The following is a 16,680-nucleotide window of genomic DNA, read 5'->3' on the forward strand; positions in this document are numbered from 1 at the left end:
TAAAGCAGGAAGCTACTAAACTTGCATGGAGGATGATGCCCACTCTCACTTTCCCGAAAAAGTTGGTGGTCCCATTTCATGATGGGGCCACCTGACAGTGTAGATATATTTTTAATTATGTCTCTTTTATATGTTTTTATGATTTGCATCTGTAAACTGCCCAGAATCACTCGGACTGTGAGGTTAACCCTGCCTTCTTTCCTTTCCCTTCCCTTCCCTTTCCTTTCCCTTCCCTTTTCTTTTCCCTTTCCCTTCCCTTCCCTTCCCTTCCCTTCCCCTTCCCTTTCCCTTTCCCTTTCCCTTCCCTTTCCCTTTATGCTTCCTGTTATTGGTCTTCCTCTTAAACGATTAGTATTGAATTATTATCTAATTCTTAGAGATGGCTAAAAAGAAGTGAGGAACCATTTATTAAATTCTTTTTTTTTAATGAAAAAGTTTTATTTTTACTATTTATCAAATTCTTGTAGGGCTTGTAAGTTTATTCCTCCATTGCCCAAATGAAGTCCTGCAAAGAACTGGAAAATTAGTGTAACCAAATAGCAGGAACAGCTTGGAAGGCATGGTTCCAATAAACTGAATCTGAAGAAAATGGCTCCTTGATGCCACTTGTAACAGGACATTGAAAGATTGTGTACACAGCAGATTCATTTGCTAAACAATTAAATGCTTCCACTTGGTGTCAATTACACAGGTACTTTTGCATCACAATATTTAATATATGACCCATTTACACCACTCGGTGTAATGTGATTGAACATTTCTATTTGGATTATTCTGGATAAGAAGCATCCCCAAAATTTCAGGCATCAACATTTCACAAAACATTTTTCTCAGCCCTATGTACTATTCTCTTCTTCATTGTTCTCTCTATATATTTCTTTTTTTTTCCCCCAGGATGTTATCAGTAAAAAAAATGTAGGTAAGGTGGGAGACTGAGCAGAGCTGTGAAACAGATCTAACAGATTGGCTAAAACCTTGCTAGAGAGCTAGGTATTCGAAAGTGCAACCCTAGTGAAAATTAATTTTCACACATTGTTTTCAAGCAGCATTTATTATACCTTGAATAAGTGTTTCCTACAATTATTTTAGTGTGCAAAATAATAGAAGCTAATGAACTCCAGTTTGCTATACTTCAGTCTTTACTGGTGTATTAAAGCAGTTTTACAAAGTACAGGTGCTTGATCCTTCTAGTTCTACATGCAGTGCAGTGGTTAAGGTGCTGGACTAGGAGTGGAGATGTTCTAGTGCTTTCCTTGGCATGAAAAGCATGTGTGTGTGTGTGTGTGTGTGTGTTTTGGTGATAAAGAAATAAAGGGAGACTAGTATAGATCTATTTCAAGCTGTTTAGTTCTCATCAGCTAGCCATACCCTTACTTGGATTGCAACTTGGGTAGCTGATGAGAGCTAAACAGCTTGAAATAGATCTATACTAGTCTCCCTTTATTTCTTTATCAGCAAAACACAAATATGGTACAAAATAGTTTGTTGTGAAAGCGACTGCCTGAAGGCTCCTAGATTGGAGTTGAAAGGCAAAAGGGACGCAGTATGCTCCCTCCCATATTGGGTCAGACCAAGTGCTTCAATAGAAAAACTCACTCATTCACTCTCTCTCTCTCTCTCTGTCTGTGTGTGTGTATATATATGTATGTATGTATATATATAGATGGATGGATGGATGGATGGATGGATGGATGGATGTTTTCTGAGGTTTTCGCGGGTGTTTGTATGTAGGTCTTTGGTTATTTGGGTTTTCTCCCACGTAAAATTGGAAGTGTCTTGGTGACGTTTCGACGAAGTCTCATTCGTCATCTTCAGGCTGGTGTTTACAGCTTTGTGCTTGTAGGAGCAATGTGTGATCGCAGTTGTTTCTTCCTTTTAACTGCTAGTGGGGGTTTGAACTGATTGGTTGGGAGCTTGGCTGTGGTCGTACTTCAAACCCACACCACACGTGGTCAAACCCACACCAATGATGAAGCATGACCATGGACCAGAAGCCAGACCACAGCTGCATCATTAGCCATTCCAAACCCCTCCAATCCATACATGCAGCAGACTGTCATGAAGATGTAGCATGATCGAAGCCAAAAAACAGTAATGCAGCTCACCAACTCAAATCCCCCTGCAACTCAGACTAACCTGAGCACAACCAAGCTCCCCCCCCAAACAGAACACACCCCCATCCAATCAGAGCATTCGAGACAATGATGAATCCGCATATAGACGAGAGGTCGAACGACTAGCCTTGTGGTGCAACCAAAACAATCTGGAACTGAACACACTCAAAACCGTAGAAATGGTGGTAGACTTTAGGAGAAACCCTTCCATACTTCCACCTCTCACAATACTAGACAACACAGTATCAACAGTAGAAACCTTCAAATTTCTAGGTTCTAACATATCGCAAGATCTAAAATGGACAGCTAACATCAAAACATCATTAAAAAGGACAACAAAGAATGTTCTTTCTGCGCCAACTCAGTAAGCTCAAACTGCCCAAGGAGCTGCTGATCCAGTTCTACAGAGGAATTATTGAGTCTGTCATTTGCACCTCTATAACTGTCTGGTTCGGTTCTGCAACCCAACAAGAAAAACACAGACTTCAGAGGATAATTAGAACTGCAGAAAAAATAATTGCTACCAAGCTGCCTTCCATTGAGGACCTGTATACTGCACGAATCAAGAAGAGGGCCGTGAAAATATTTGCAGACCCCTCGCATCCTGGACATAAACTGTTTCAACTCCTACCCTCAAAACGACGTTATAGAGCACTGCACACCAGAACAACTAGACACAAGAACAGGTTTTTCCCGAAGGCCATCACTCTGCTAAACAAATAATTCCATCAACACTGTCAAACTATGTACTGAATCTGCACTACTATTAATCGTCTCATAGTTCCCATCACCAATCTCTTTCCACTTATGACTGTACGACTATAACTTGTTGCTGGCAATCCTTATGATTTATATTGATATATTGTCCATCAATTGTGTTGTAAATGTTGTACCTTGATGAACGTATCTTTTCTTTTATGTACACTGAGAGCATATGCACCAAGACAAATTCCTTGTGTGTCCAATCACACTTGGCCAATAAAATTCTATTCTATTCTATTCTATCAGAACACAGCCAAGCTCCCAACCAATCAGTTCAACCCCCCACTAGCAGTTAAAAGGAAGAAACAGCTGCGATCACACATTGCTCCTAGAAGCACAAAGCTTTAAACACCAGCCTGAAGATGACAAATGAGACTTCGTCGAAACGTCACCAAGACACTTCCAATTTTACACGGGAGAAAACCCGAGTAACCAAAGACCTACATACATACATACATACATACATACATACGTATGTAATACATATATATATATATATTTGTTTTCTGAGGTTTTCACGGGTGTTTGTATATAGGTCGATCACACATTGCTCCCAGAAGCACGTAGCTGAAGCCTGAAGATGACGAATGAGACTTCGTCGAAACGTCGCCAAGACACTTCCAATTTTACACGGGAGAAAACCCGAACAACCAAAGACCTATATATATATATATATATATATATATATATATATATATATATATATATATATATATATATATATATATATATATATATATATATATATATGTAAAACATACATATGTATGCATATATATACATGCATATATATACATGTGTGTCTGTTTGGGCCAGTCACTATCTTTTTATAGCTTTATAAAAAGTCAGAAAACCTGTACCTGTCAACTAACACTTGGATCAGTGAAAGGTCTTCATCCTCTAATGGATTGATTTGCAATAATAATAAGACTAGTAATAAGAGCAGAATGCTGGCAAGGAAAAGCATTAGATGGTTAATTTTTTATAAAAGACCAAGGGAAAAGTGAATAAAGATAAAGCATGTCAATGGCTACTATTGAAACATTAAAAAAGAAAGTGAAGGCTTGATTTTGGCTACTCAAGAGCAAGCTTTTCAAATTAAGGTAATCAAGGCCAGAATAGAAAAATCATCACATCACAGAGAAGCAGAAGAAACAATAGATCATACACCCAGCTCATACAAGAAGATTGTACAAACTGATTATAAATAACGATGCAATAGAAAGTGGTTCACTGGTATATTTGTAAAAAATATCACATACCAGTGATGAAAACTTGGTGGGAACATAGAGCTGAAAATGAGCAAGTTAAAATATTGTGGGATTTCAGAATACAAACTGATAAAGTCTTGGCTCATAATACCAGATTTAACCGTGCTTGAAAAGGATAAAATCTGCACATTGATAAAATTTCCATCTTTCAATTACATTGGAATCTCAAGATATACTGTGCTGTCACAGTACAATATCCTAGGCTCTTGGGAATAACTCATTACATATGAATGGCAATACTAGCCAAACATTTGGCAACTGTGATTTCATAGTTTTTTGTATAAAATAATAGGAATATGCCCAGAGGTAAAAAATGCATTATATCATTAATAAAAATAATAAGAGTGTGCACAGAGGTGAGATAATGTATATACAGCAAAATAACTTTTATTAAAATAAGTATGAAGCTCAAAGGTAACAAAGTGGTCTTACCTTATTTGTGAAAATTCTTGACCATGTTTAGATACACAACCAAAACACCTAGAGATCTTACCACACTTACCACCACATGCTGTTAAACAAAGCCCCTATTCACATTCACATGCTAACATCAAGCAAACAGAAATTCCCCCCCAAAAAATCACCATATTTTATTTCCTTGCACTCTTTTTAAACCAAGCATTCTTCTGTTCTCCAGTTCAGTGGCAGATGAAAGTCAATCTTGGCCTGTGTGGATTTTCAAGAAGAGGTTGCTACCTATCTGAGCTAACACCCCCACTCTACCATATGATTTAAAAGAAAAAAAATTGAAGCAATTGGTGTGCTGTCTTGAACAGACTTTTGGACTAATATACTTCTATAATTTACTGGAAAAATGCCTGGGTGCCATCTCATCCCTCGTCTGGTGATTCACCTAAAACAAATCAATAAATGAGTGGGTTGCTATGAGGAATGTTACAAAGCCATCAAAGTCTTTATGTCTTCATGGCATAAAGAGACAGTCACAGAACAAGCCCAGAAAGACAAGGTAAAGAGTCTCTACTCTGCCTGTTCTCCTGCCTAATTTTACACCATATAAAACATAAAATCATATTTTTCAAAATTTGGAGAAACGAATAACAAAATAACTGAGAAAAACAGAGTTGGAAGGGACCTTGGAGGTCTTCCAGTCCAACCCCCTGCTCAAGCAGGATGCCCTATATACCATTTCAGACAAACGATTGTCCAATTTCTTCTTAAATACTTCCAGCGATGGAGCCCTCACAATTTATGAGGCAAGTTGTTCCATTGATTAATTGTTGAACATATATGAATATATAATGTTTTTAGTAATACGTTGGTCGTGACAATATTTCTACAGAAAGGCAAGAATTTTCAAAGAATTTTAGTGCTGAGAATTTCCTTCAGGATAACATCCAGGGACAACTCATAGCATAAATTGGCGAACCCACGGATAAAGCAATGAGGCCAGCAATAAACATCCAATCATTACTTCCAATAAATGAAAGTGCTAGTCTGATGGCAGTTTTACAGCCTGAGTAATAATCATGTTTACTGTCATAATTTTTACAGCATTTTTTGATGCTTAAAACAAGCATTAAACTAGTGATGAAATGTAGATGAGCCTTCCAAAAACTTTGTGAATATTTTGTGAAAGGAAACAAAAATGGCAAAAATCCATTGTTATTTTTATAATGTGGTGTATTCACGAATGTATGCTTGCATCTTTATGTAGACAGTAGTGGGAATAATGGGAATAATGTAAATTTTCTTTAAATGAAAATTTGAAAATCTGCATACAATAGTTCATTTAGTAATTGTTCGAAGTCACAGTGGCACTGAAAAACATGCCATTGTGACAGTTTTTCACACTTTTAACCATTGTAGCATCCTCATGGTCACATGATCAAAATTTCGATGCATGGCAACTGACTCTTATTTATGAAGTTTGCAGTGTCCCAGAGCACAATGAGAAGTCTTAGAATTTTTCTGAGCCTTTTCCACTGCTTGATGTGATTGGCCCAATCAAAGGCCTTTTTATAACCAATGAAACACATAGTGATTTTTTTTCCCCATTGGAATCTTCGTTGGCTTTTTCAGGTATCCAGCATGCATGAACAATAATGTCTTGGGAGTCTTTTAGAGATTCTCAGCCATCTAGGTTATGATTGTCCCAAAGATGCTTTTTCAGGAGGCAATTGGACTTTCTTGGGGGTGTTTTTTTTAAAGACATTTTGCTTCTCATCTAAGAAGCTTCTTGAGCTCTGGCAGGAGAGTGAGGAATGGAAGGATTTATATTCCTTGCAGACAGCTGTTCATTTGCATCCTTTTAGAGCTGTCAAACTCCTGGCCCACAGGCCAGATGTGTCATGCACTGGCCACACCCAGGTCTGGTTTAGCAAAAGGGGAAAAAAGTCACGATACATCACGTGACATTGTCATGACAACGTGAGTTTGATACCCCTGTCCTAAGCAAATAGCCTGGCTTCTTTTCTTTTTTTTTTAGGTTTTCACAAAAACTTGAAGATCAGGCGCTATTGCTTTAAGACTTGCTGTACTTTTCCTCCAGGTTATCATTCTCTGTTTTGTAATAGAGCTTATTATTATTATTATTATTATACGTAGAAGTTTTAGTTTGACTCTATTACTAACCCTATCTCTTATTACTCCAGTGATAGAGGAGTTAAAAAGGAACTCTAAGTATGGCATTCCTAGTGGAACACAAGAACTGTATGGCAGCCAGTTTTTAGCAACATCTAATGAAGTTTGATGCCAAGGGGGACCCATGCTCTGAACTATTTCACAACACTTGTCCTTAGACTTATCTTCCTGCTGTAGAAGATTAGATTTACCAATGTTATCTATATCTCAATTTTATTTCCATAATCCTAGCATGAAACATTAGTGCATTTTTCCTATAAGTGAAGGGGGAAAAATAGTTTAGATGCTTGAAGTCTGTTTTAATTACACAATGGTGCTAACAGTTCCTGAAATTTTAACAATATGGGACCACTACATTAACTTTGTAAAGCTTCATAGAATTTTAGTGCGGAATCCATTTAACATGTTATCATTTGGGATCTGTAATGAACATTTAATGAGGGTGAACAATAAAATGGAGAAATAAAGTTCGAGCTTCAGAAAAACTGTATCAGATCTGCTCCGCTAAGTGTACCTTGAAGCACCACTTCTCCCTTCAGCTTCTACAGTCAATCCTCTCACCTTTCTTGAAGATTGATTATTACATCATCTGACTAATCTGTGATGATTGCTCTTCACACATCACTGTGTTGGGGTTGCAACACTGGAGACAATATATTTAGCTGGGATTTGGGTGGGGGTGAACCTAGCTATATATATATATACATATACATAGGTCTTTGGTTGTTCGGGTTTTCTCCCGTGTAAGATTGGAAGTGTCTTGGCGACGTTTCGACGAAGTCTCATTCGTCATCTTCAGGCTTCAGCTTCGTGCTTCTGGGAAGCACTTCGTGCTTCTGGGAAGCTTCTTCGTGCTTCTTTTGCTCCCAGAAGCACGAAGCTGAAGCCTGAAGATGACGAATGAGACTTCGTCGAAACGTCGCCAAGACACTTCCAATCTTACACGGGAGAAAACCCGAACAACCAAAGACCTATATACAAACACCCGTGAAAACCTCAGAAAACAAATACATATACATATATATACATACATGTAGGTCTTTGCTTATTCGGGTTTTCTCCTGCGTAAAATTGGAAGTGTCTTGGCAATGTTTCAATGAAGTCTCATTCGTCATCTTCAGGCTGGTGTTACAGCTTCGTGCTTCTAGGAGCAATGTGTGGTCGCAGCTGTTTTACAGCACAAAGCTGTAAACACCAGCCTGAAGATGATGAATGAGACTTCGTTGAAACATCGCCAAGACACTTCCAATTTTACGCGGGAGAAAACCCAAATAACCAAAGAACTACATACAAACACCCACGAAATATATACATACATATATATATATACATACATACATATTTGTTTTCTGATCAAATCATATTTGTTTTCCCATACAATCAGAGCACAGCCAAGCTCCCACCCAATCAGTTCAAACCCCCACTAGCAGTTAAAAAGGAAGAAACAGCTGCAATCACACATTGCTCCCAGAAGCACGAAGCTGAAGCCTGAAGATGACGAATGAGACTTCGTCGAAACGTCGCCAAGACACTTCCAATTTTACGCGGGAGAAAACCCGAATAATCAAAGACCTACATACAAACACCCACGAAAACCTCAGAAAACACACACACACACACACGTATGTATGTATGTATGTATGTATGTATGTATGTAGGTAGGTAGGTAGGTAGGTAGGTAGGTAGGTAGGTCTTGGCATATTTGGGTCTTTTCCCGTGTAAGTGACAAGGTTTTGGAATTTCACTCATCGTGTGCCAGTTTCCTTTTGCTAGTAAAGAACTTTGAAAGACAATGGCTTCAGAGTTTTTTTTATGCAGAAGAGGTTTTTCTGGAACCTTGTCATTATTCCAGAACCGAAACTTCCGGATTCTTTTCCCAGTTATACAAACCCCAAGAGTCCCACCCCCCTAATCCCTTTGCCGGTCACATGATCCAACGTTCTTCCACTTTATTCGAAACCTCTTCTTGCCACTCCTTCTGCAGATGTGAACACAATCCGACCTTGACCGCTTGAAGAATGTTACCATACCCCTCAACCCCCCTTCTTCCCCTCAGGGGAGAAATGTGGCAGTGTCTGGAAACCTACGGCCTAGTATGGTTTCCAGGCCTGACGGTAAGGTTGAGAGTATCTTGGCAACGTTTTGACGAGGTCTCACTCATATGTATGAAATTAATATGAGGTCTCACTCATATATATGAAATTAATACTGAGGAACATTCACAGAAGCAGAAAATTAAAAAAAGAAAGGAGGATGAAAACAAAGGAAATATTTAATCTGTAATGCAATATTATCTTGCCTGATCTTTGACTACAGAATTGACCTTACCAAGATGGCGTATCATTACCCCAGCTACTTAGATTCCATTATAATGTTCTACTTACATCAAGTGCATAACTAGCCTTTGTCTGCAACTTTTCTTTATTAAGCATTGTAGATCAATACACTGTTATCTCCCTCAGCATTTTCGAGTGCATGTGGTTTATTTATCCTATCTATTATCACTCAATCACATTGACTTCTGCTTTGCAAAAATGCATCGCAGCATTTTCTTTTTAATTGCTAATGTTTCTTATTTAACTTTCCAGTCCAGAAACAAATACAAAAGCAAAAGAAGGCCGCATTACAATTCATTCATCATTCATAAATATTAGCAAATTTCACTAAAAAAATTATATACATTAGGCCTCTTTGTCACTGATTTAGTATCAGTCTGCATTATTTGCAAATGCTGAGTGCTGTAATAATGACCTGAATTCTAGGTTGTAAATGTATTGTTTTGCTAGTCTTTATTCTGAGTTCAATTAATGGATTGATACGTATTTCTAACTCATACAAAGCCTTACGATTATAACTCCTGAGCCAGGATGGGAAACACGTATCCTATACACCAAATGCAAACCTAAATACCCTGCATCCTTCTCCTTTCTCCAGATTTGTCATTTTGTGGCCCTCTTCCAGATGAAGTGTTTTTTCTCTGTTGGGACCAGTCTATCAGGGCAACCTGGTCTACTCAATTATGGGATGGAGCATACAGCCCAGCCCAGGTTCGAATCACAGAAGGATACGGCTAGCTGATAAGAACTAAATAGCTTGAAATGGATCTATATTAGTCTCCAGAGGTGATATTCAATATGTTCTGACCAGTTCTGGAGAACCGGTAGTGAAAATTTTGAGTAGTTTGGAGAACTGGTAAATGTACCTCTGACTGGCCCCGCCCCCATCTATTCTCTGCCTCCTGAGTTCCAGCTGATTGGGAGGAAATGGGGATTTTGCAGTAACCTTCCCCTGGAGTGGGGTGGGAATGGAGATTTTATAGTATCCTTCCCCTGCCATGCCACGCCCACCAAGCCATGTCCATAGAACCAGTAGGAAAAAAAATTGAATCCCACCACTGCTAGTCTCCCATTATTTCTTTGTCAGTAAAACATAAATTTAACCCTCTCCCAGATGAATGTTGAAAAAGGAAGCTATTTTCTTACATTGTTAGTTGGACGCTGAGCATTTTTTGGGGAAGAGAGACTAAACACAACTAGCCATAACCCACATGTGGTTTTTTTTTCCCCCAATAAACCCCTTCTGTCTGTGAACTGATGTGTGCAATACTGTGATTCATTTGAAATTTCTGTCTGTGGCTATGATCTGTTGCAGCATGTGCCTGTTGCTGTTATATTTCGTATTGCTACAGTTTCATGCCAACCTTGTCTGGAAGAACCCGTTGAAAAAGAACAGAAGGAATAGAAAAGAAGGCTGCATTGCACTGCATGTTAAATGAACCCACATCTCCTCTGAACAATTCAAGGCAATGAACTTGGAACTCTATATTAGGAGAGACCAACAGGGTGAAAACAAATAGAAGAGCGATTTAAAGTAATATCACAAAGTCATTGGTGTCCACTATTGCTCATCCAACCAATGCTTTCAGAATCAAGTCACAGATAATTCCAAGAAGCATGAAATCACTAGATAGGAGATTTTAATTATTCCACCGTCTGTTGGAAGAAAGCTGGCAAGCATGATCCTTCAAACATTTTTTTTAGCATTTACTGCTAACAGCTTGTGGCTATAAGAGGGTCAGCTACATTTTTCTTGATGGTAACCAAGCGGGAAGACTGTTCAGCAAGAAGTAATAGAACATGGAGGGAAAGTGACCGTGTAATGTGAGATGTATTTGTTTGTCTGTTTGTTTTAACAATATTTGTAGCTTGCATCAATCCTAGTGGACTCTAGATAGGATGCAACCAAGTTTTTATATATCAAACACACACATGCATACACACATATACTGTCTTGTCTTGTCTTGTCTTGCCTTGCCCTGCCTTGCCCTGCCTTGCCCTGCCCTGCCCTTACCTTACCTTACCTTACCCTACCCTATCCTCTCTTCTTTCTCTCTCTTTCTCTATCATCTATCATCTATCATTTATCATCTATCTATCATCTATGAAATTAACTATAAGAAACCAGTACATCAAAGGAAACATTCATTTAAATTCTAAGTAAGCATTTATATCTATTTACAGAAATTCAGCCTCCATTTCAGAATGAAGTGGGTCCATAAAACCAAGGCCCCACTGAGAAGTTCTGTCATCTGGTCCACATCCTATGAATCTTGTAAGGAGGGGAGGTCTGCAACATTCATCTCTAAATGGTCCAACCAGGCATGCAAAGTTGACTTTGGCAATATATTCTGATACTTCCTAGTAAAAGATCAAAAAGACCAGTGCAATTAGAACTGAGGTACCATTGCCAGTGCATCTTGGTGCAGTTAGAATTATAAACTGAAGCATCATCTGAAGCAGGTTAAGGCTACCTTGCCATAACTTATAAATAACTATTATTTAAGCAGGAGTCATGAACTAACTATCTCATCCAGACTACCAGGGCATATGTTATAAGATTATGATATATTTACAACTTCTAGGAACTTTTTTGAAACTTTAACAGTATCCTCGCTTAGCTCACAGTGACAAGGTATAACTAGGTATCATGACTAAACTCCCAGATAGATGTCAAATAGTTTGGGGGAGAACACTGAACCCTAAGGACCCCCATACTGGAGTTCCCAAGGGCTTGAGTGTTGCTTCCCTATGACCACAAACTGGAAAACTCACCAAGGGAGTTATGGAACCACCATTAAAATATACCTCAGCTTCTGCTGGTGATCCAGAAGGACACCATACTTGATGGCATCAAATGCTATTGTTGGGTTTAATATGACCAGGATATTGGGGGTAGGGATACACTCTCCACATCAAAGTCACATAGGAGGGAATAAACCAAAGTAAAATTACCATGTCTGTCTGATGACCAGATCTCAGTGCTAACTGGAAAGAATTCAGAAAATAGAATATTCTGTAATTGACTTGCCTACTCCATTCTTGACCACTTTTATGAGAATGGGAATATTGAAAGTAACTGAAAATTATTTAAAACAGCTGGGTCCAAGAAGGACTTCTTGAGGAGAGGTTGCACTATTGCCTATCTTCTATCTCTTTTTAAAATACTTTTTTTTAAATCCTGCCTTTATTATTATTTATAAATAACTCAAGACAGCAAACATACCTATTGCTCCTCCCTCCTCCTATTTTCCCCCACAATAACAATCCTGCGAGGTGAGTTGGGCTGAGAGAGAGAGAGAGACTGGCCCAAAGTCACCCAATAGGATGGAATCTGGCGCCAAACTGAGGGGAGAAATGGAAAAAAATGGCTGGCCTTGAATTGCTGATAGGGAGGAAGTGGCTGAAATGAGACCCTCCCTAAAACTTCACAGTGTTCATATAGTAGAGAGCTTTAGTCTGGTGAGATTGTGAGCAGCAATAAACATACCACTCTGATCAGCTTCTTGTGCCATTTCTGGTTCCTTGCACTTGGTTCCAGCCATCTTTCATGCATTAGGTAGGACTAGAATTCTACCTGTCTCCTGATTTCTTGGCCAGCCCATTAACCACTAGACCAAATTGGCTTCCTGAATTATCTTCTGAAGCCAGATGTTCATACATCTCCTACCCTCATGCATAAGCCAGGAGAACCATAAATCTACCCCATAGGAGGCCAATTCAGACTACCTTTCCTAAGTGGTCTGAAGGGAACTACCAAGCAGGAATCAGGAGATGGAGGAGGAGGAGAAAAGAAATAACATTTTACCATTCTTATCCCCATTGTGTAAGCTTGAAGGTGAGTTTTTACCAGTGCTCATTTGAATGTACTTCTGGTTTTCCACCACCGACACTCCAGTCAGTTTTCAATTGTTTCTTTCAGCTACTTGGTAAATCACTGGGCCACTTTGCATTGGTGACTGTGTAGAGGCCACAATGAACAAAACCTACCTAGTTCTTTGGTCCTCTTCATATTCCAGAGTTCACCCAGGAATGAAAGAGAATTTCCCTCCAAATTGCTAGGGCATTCTTCAAATCCTTTCTGAAAATCCTATAGCTCAGGGGTGTCTAACCTTGACAACTTTGAGACCTATGGGCTTCAATTCCCAGAATTCCCCAGCCATCTATGTTGAAATTGAAATCCACAAGTCTTACAAAGTTGCCTAGTTTGGACATCCCAGTTCTAGATCCATTGCCAAGGGCCAGGTCTGCTGTGATCCTTACTGGTTAAAGTAAAGGCTAATGTGTTCCAACATGTATCTTGCACTTAAAAAAAAAGAAGTATGTTTTAATAAAGTCAGAACATGGTAACAGATAATAAACAAAATTTTATGGCTAGAGAAGCTAATGGAAAAAGTATTTCAAAATGCAGAGGAGTTCCTGAAAAGGAAGATATTAAAAGTACAAACTGCAAACAATCCCAATAATGGAATATAGAATGAGAAGTCAAGTGGCTACACAGAAACCTTAGTGAAGATCTAAACATATATAGGAAAAGAGACAAGAAAAGCTACATAAAAATAACTGGTTACTGTAGAAATTGTGTCAAAGTTAAAGCTCAGAATAAGTAACAAAGGAGAAACAAGAACAGTTTCTTCAGGAATGCTTCAGATTAAAAGAATAAGAACTGAATAATTTTATCAGTTACTTAATGAAAATGGTGACAGGTTACAAAGAAAATACTGAAACCCCTGTTCTGAATATTGTGAATTCATAAAGCAGTTGTGAAGCATAGGATAAAGGGGTAGGATTTAACCTTGTGATTGACACAAACTTGGTCAGGAATATTATTGGTAGCTCCAGCTCCAGGTAGCAATAATACCAAAGGAGGAATTCCAGGAGAAAGTAGAGTGGCGCGGAGCAGAGTGGAGTGGAGGGGGGAAGGGAAGGGAAGGGAAGGGAAGAGAAGAGAAGAGAAGAGAAGAGAAGAGAAGAGAAGAGAAGAGAAGAGAAGAGAAGAGAAGAGAAGAGAAGAGAAGAGAAGAGAAGAGAAGAGAAGAGAAGAGAAGAGAAGAGGATTCTTTATTGGCCAAGTGTGATTAGATACAGAAGAAAGTTGTCTCCGGTACATAAACTCTTAGTGTAATACAAATAAAGTGATAGGTCATAGATCATAAATCATAGTTACAATCATTAATAATTGATTAGAATTAATAAAGTTTTTTTAATGAAGTTCAAATACTTACTACATCAGAGAGCTCCTCAATTAATCAAATGTGATGAATGCATTTGCAGGGAAGAAGTCAATTGACCCATCTCACCGAGTGCCATCATCTTCACCATCCATTCCTCCAGTGTGGGTAGTGACTTTCTCATTCACCTTCTGATGAATCCTGCTGCTGACGTAACATTATTCTTCTTGGTTGTTCTTATTTTATTTTTTTATTTCCTTAGGAATGTTTTGTCTTCCCCTCCCCTCCACCTCGTTATTTCCTGAGATAGAACCAGTGGTGGGATTCAGCCAGTTCGCACCACTTCGAGAGAACTGGTTGTTAACTTTCAGAGCAGTTTGGCGAACTGGTTCTTGGAAGAAATCATTAGGGCAGAGAACCGGTTGTTAAATTATTTGAATCCCACCACTGGATAGGACACTTCCATGGAAGTACACTTTTAAGTAAACCACTGGGGGTTTCATTGAAAAAAAGGGGGATAGTAAATGGTGATGGCAACCTGTGTGTGTTTACATGGATCTATTTTGTGTGGGTGAGAAGATAATAACTTTAGTGCATATAAGTCAATGAATTCTGGCTTGGATTTATACCAGCAGAGAATCATGACTTCTTTGATCCCTTAGCTTAATTGCAGACAGGTTCCCTGCTTTGTTAGCCACAATAGGTATCAGCCATTGGTGCTGGGAAGCTGAAGCCTCTAAAAAAGCAAAGATACTGCAAAATGCTGATGGAGGGAGAGAGACGGGGGACTCCAACTCATAAGCAGCTGAGCATGTGACAAAGGGTAAATTTTTAAAAAGGCAGAATTAGGGAACAAAGAATGATAAATGGCATGTTTTCACACACATATTTTGAGCCAAATGTCTATGAAGATTCTCAGTCATCCATTGTTAAGGTGACCAGATGTCCCGCTTTTTAATAATTTGTCCTGCATCCCGCGGCATTTCAAAAAAGTCCCGTTGTTTTTTTAATTTTTTTTTAAAAAATCCCACCTTCAGACGCAGACTCCATTCACTCCCATTCTGAAAATGGGAGGCGGCAATGCAAGAGGGGGAAGAGGAGGCGGAGGCGGAGGTGGGGGAGTGGGTGTTACAGACGTCAAGCAGCATCTCTCCTCTGCCCGCCTCCTCCTCCTCCTCTTGCGTTGCCGCCTCCGATTTTCAGAATGGGAATGAATGGAGTCTGTGTCTGAAGGTGGGAGGAGAGACACCGCTTGACTTCGCCCACCAGAGGCTGCCTGGAACAGCCGAGCCTGCCTCAAAGATCTGAGAAGCAGTGCAGCAGCTGCTCCTCCTCCTTCAGCCAGGTGGCGAGACCCAGCGCGCATGCGCAGCCCCCCACCCCACCCCATCAATGGTGTCCCACTTTGCCATTGCTGAAATCTGGTCACTTTATCCATTGTGGTCCCAAAGGTGCTTTGGTCAAAACTGGTCGAAGAGGCCATCTACATTAAGACTGCACAATAGTCTTAGTAGTAGGGGAGGGATTCGACACCACTTATCTCCTGTTCTATAGTCTTTTCAGCAGTTCCAAGAAGGTTCTGCACCCCTTTGCATTATTCAGGTGACCTTGAGGGCAAAGATAAACCTTCAAAATGGCCTCGGCAACTCCCAGAAAGCGTGCTAATGACCAGATGACTGCAAGGAATATAAATCCTTCCATCCTCTACCAATCAGTCTGAACCAAAGAAGCTTCTTGGATGAGAAGCGAAACATCTGCAAAAAAAAAAAAAATGAAGCCCAGTTTCCTTTTGAAAAAGCACCTTTGGAAGTATATAGAGCCAGTTTGATCTAACGGTTAAGGCACCAGGTTAGAAACCAGAAGACTGTGAGTTCTAGTGCTGCCTTAGGAATGAAAGTCAGCTGGGTGACTTTGGGTTAATCACTCTTTCTCAGCCCAACTCACCCCACAGTGTTGTTGTTGTGGGGACAATAGAAGGAGGTAGGTGTGTCTTGGATACGTTTTCCATTTTGAGTTATTTGAAAAAATAAAAGGCAGGATACAAACAAACAAGCTATACTCTAGCCAAGACTTCCATTCTGACTTTTCCCAGATATTGCTGATCCAGTTAGAATTTCTCTGTCTGGGTTGCAAAACTCTGGGCGATCCCTAGATGGCAGAAAAGAGATACAGAAGGATCCAAGTATTTGATGTCTCACTGAGTTTTGTAGGTCAGATAGGGCAATTGTAACCCCAGTGATATCACCCTAACCCTGAACATACCACTACTGGTACATTCTCCTAAGAGAATGAAGTCATCTGCTTTTTTTTTTTGCTTTTTTTAAGGTTCTTGTCACTTCCAAGGGCTTGCCTTTATGCTCCTGAGAAAATACGACTCTAGCATACAAAATAAATGGAAAATAAATGTTGGGTCATTTCTGTGCAG

Source organism: Ahaetulla prasina, chromosome 1 (genome assembly GCF_028640845.1).
Source record: "Ahaetulla prasina isolate Xishuangbanna chromosome 1, ASM2864084v1, whole genome shotgun sequence".
Lineage (NCBI taxonomy): Eukaryota > Metazoa > Chordata > Lepidosauria > Squamata > Colubridae > Ahaetulla > Ahaetulla prasina.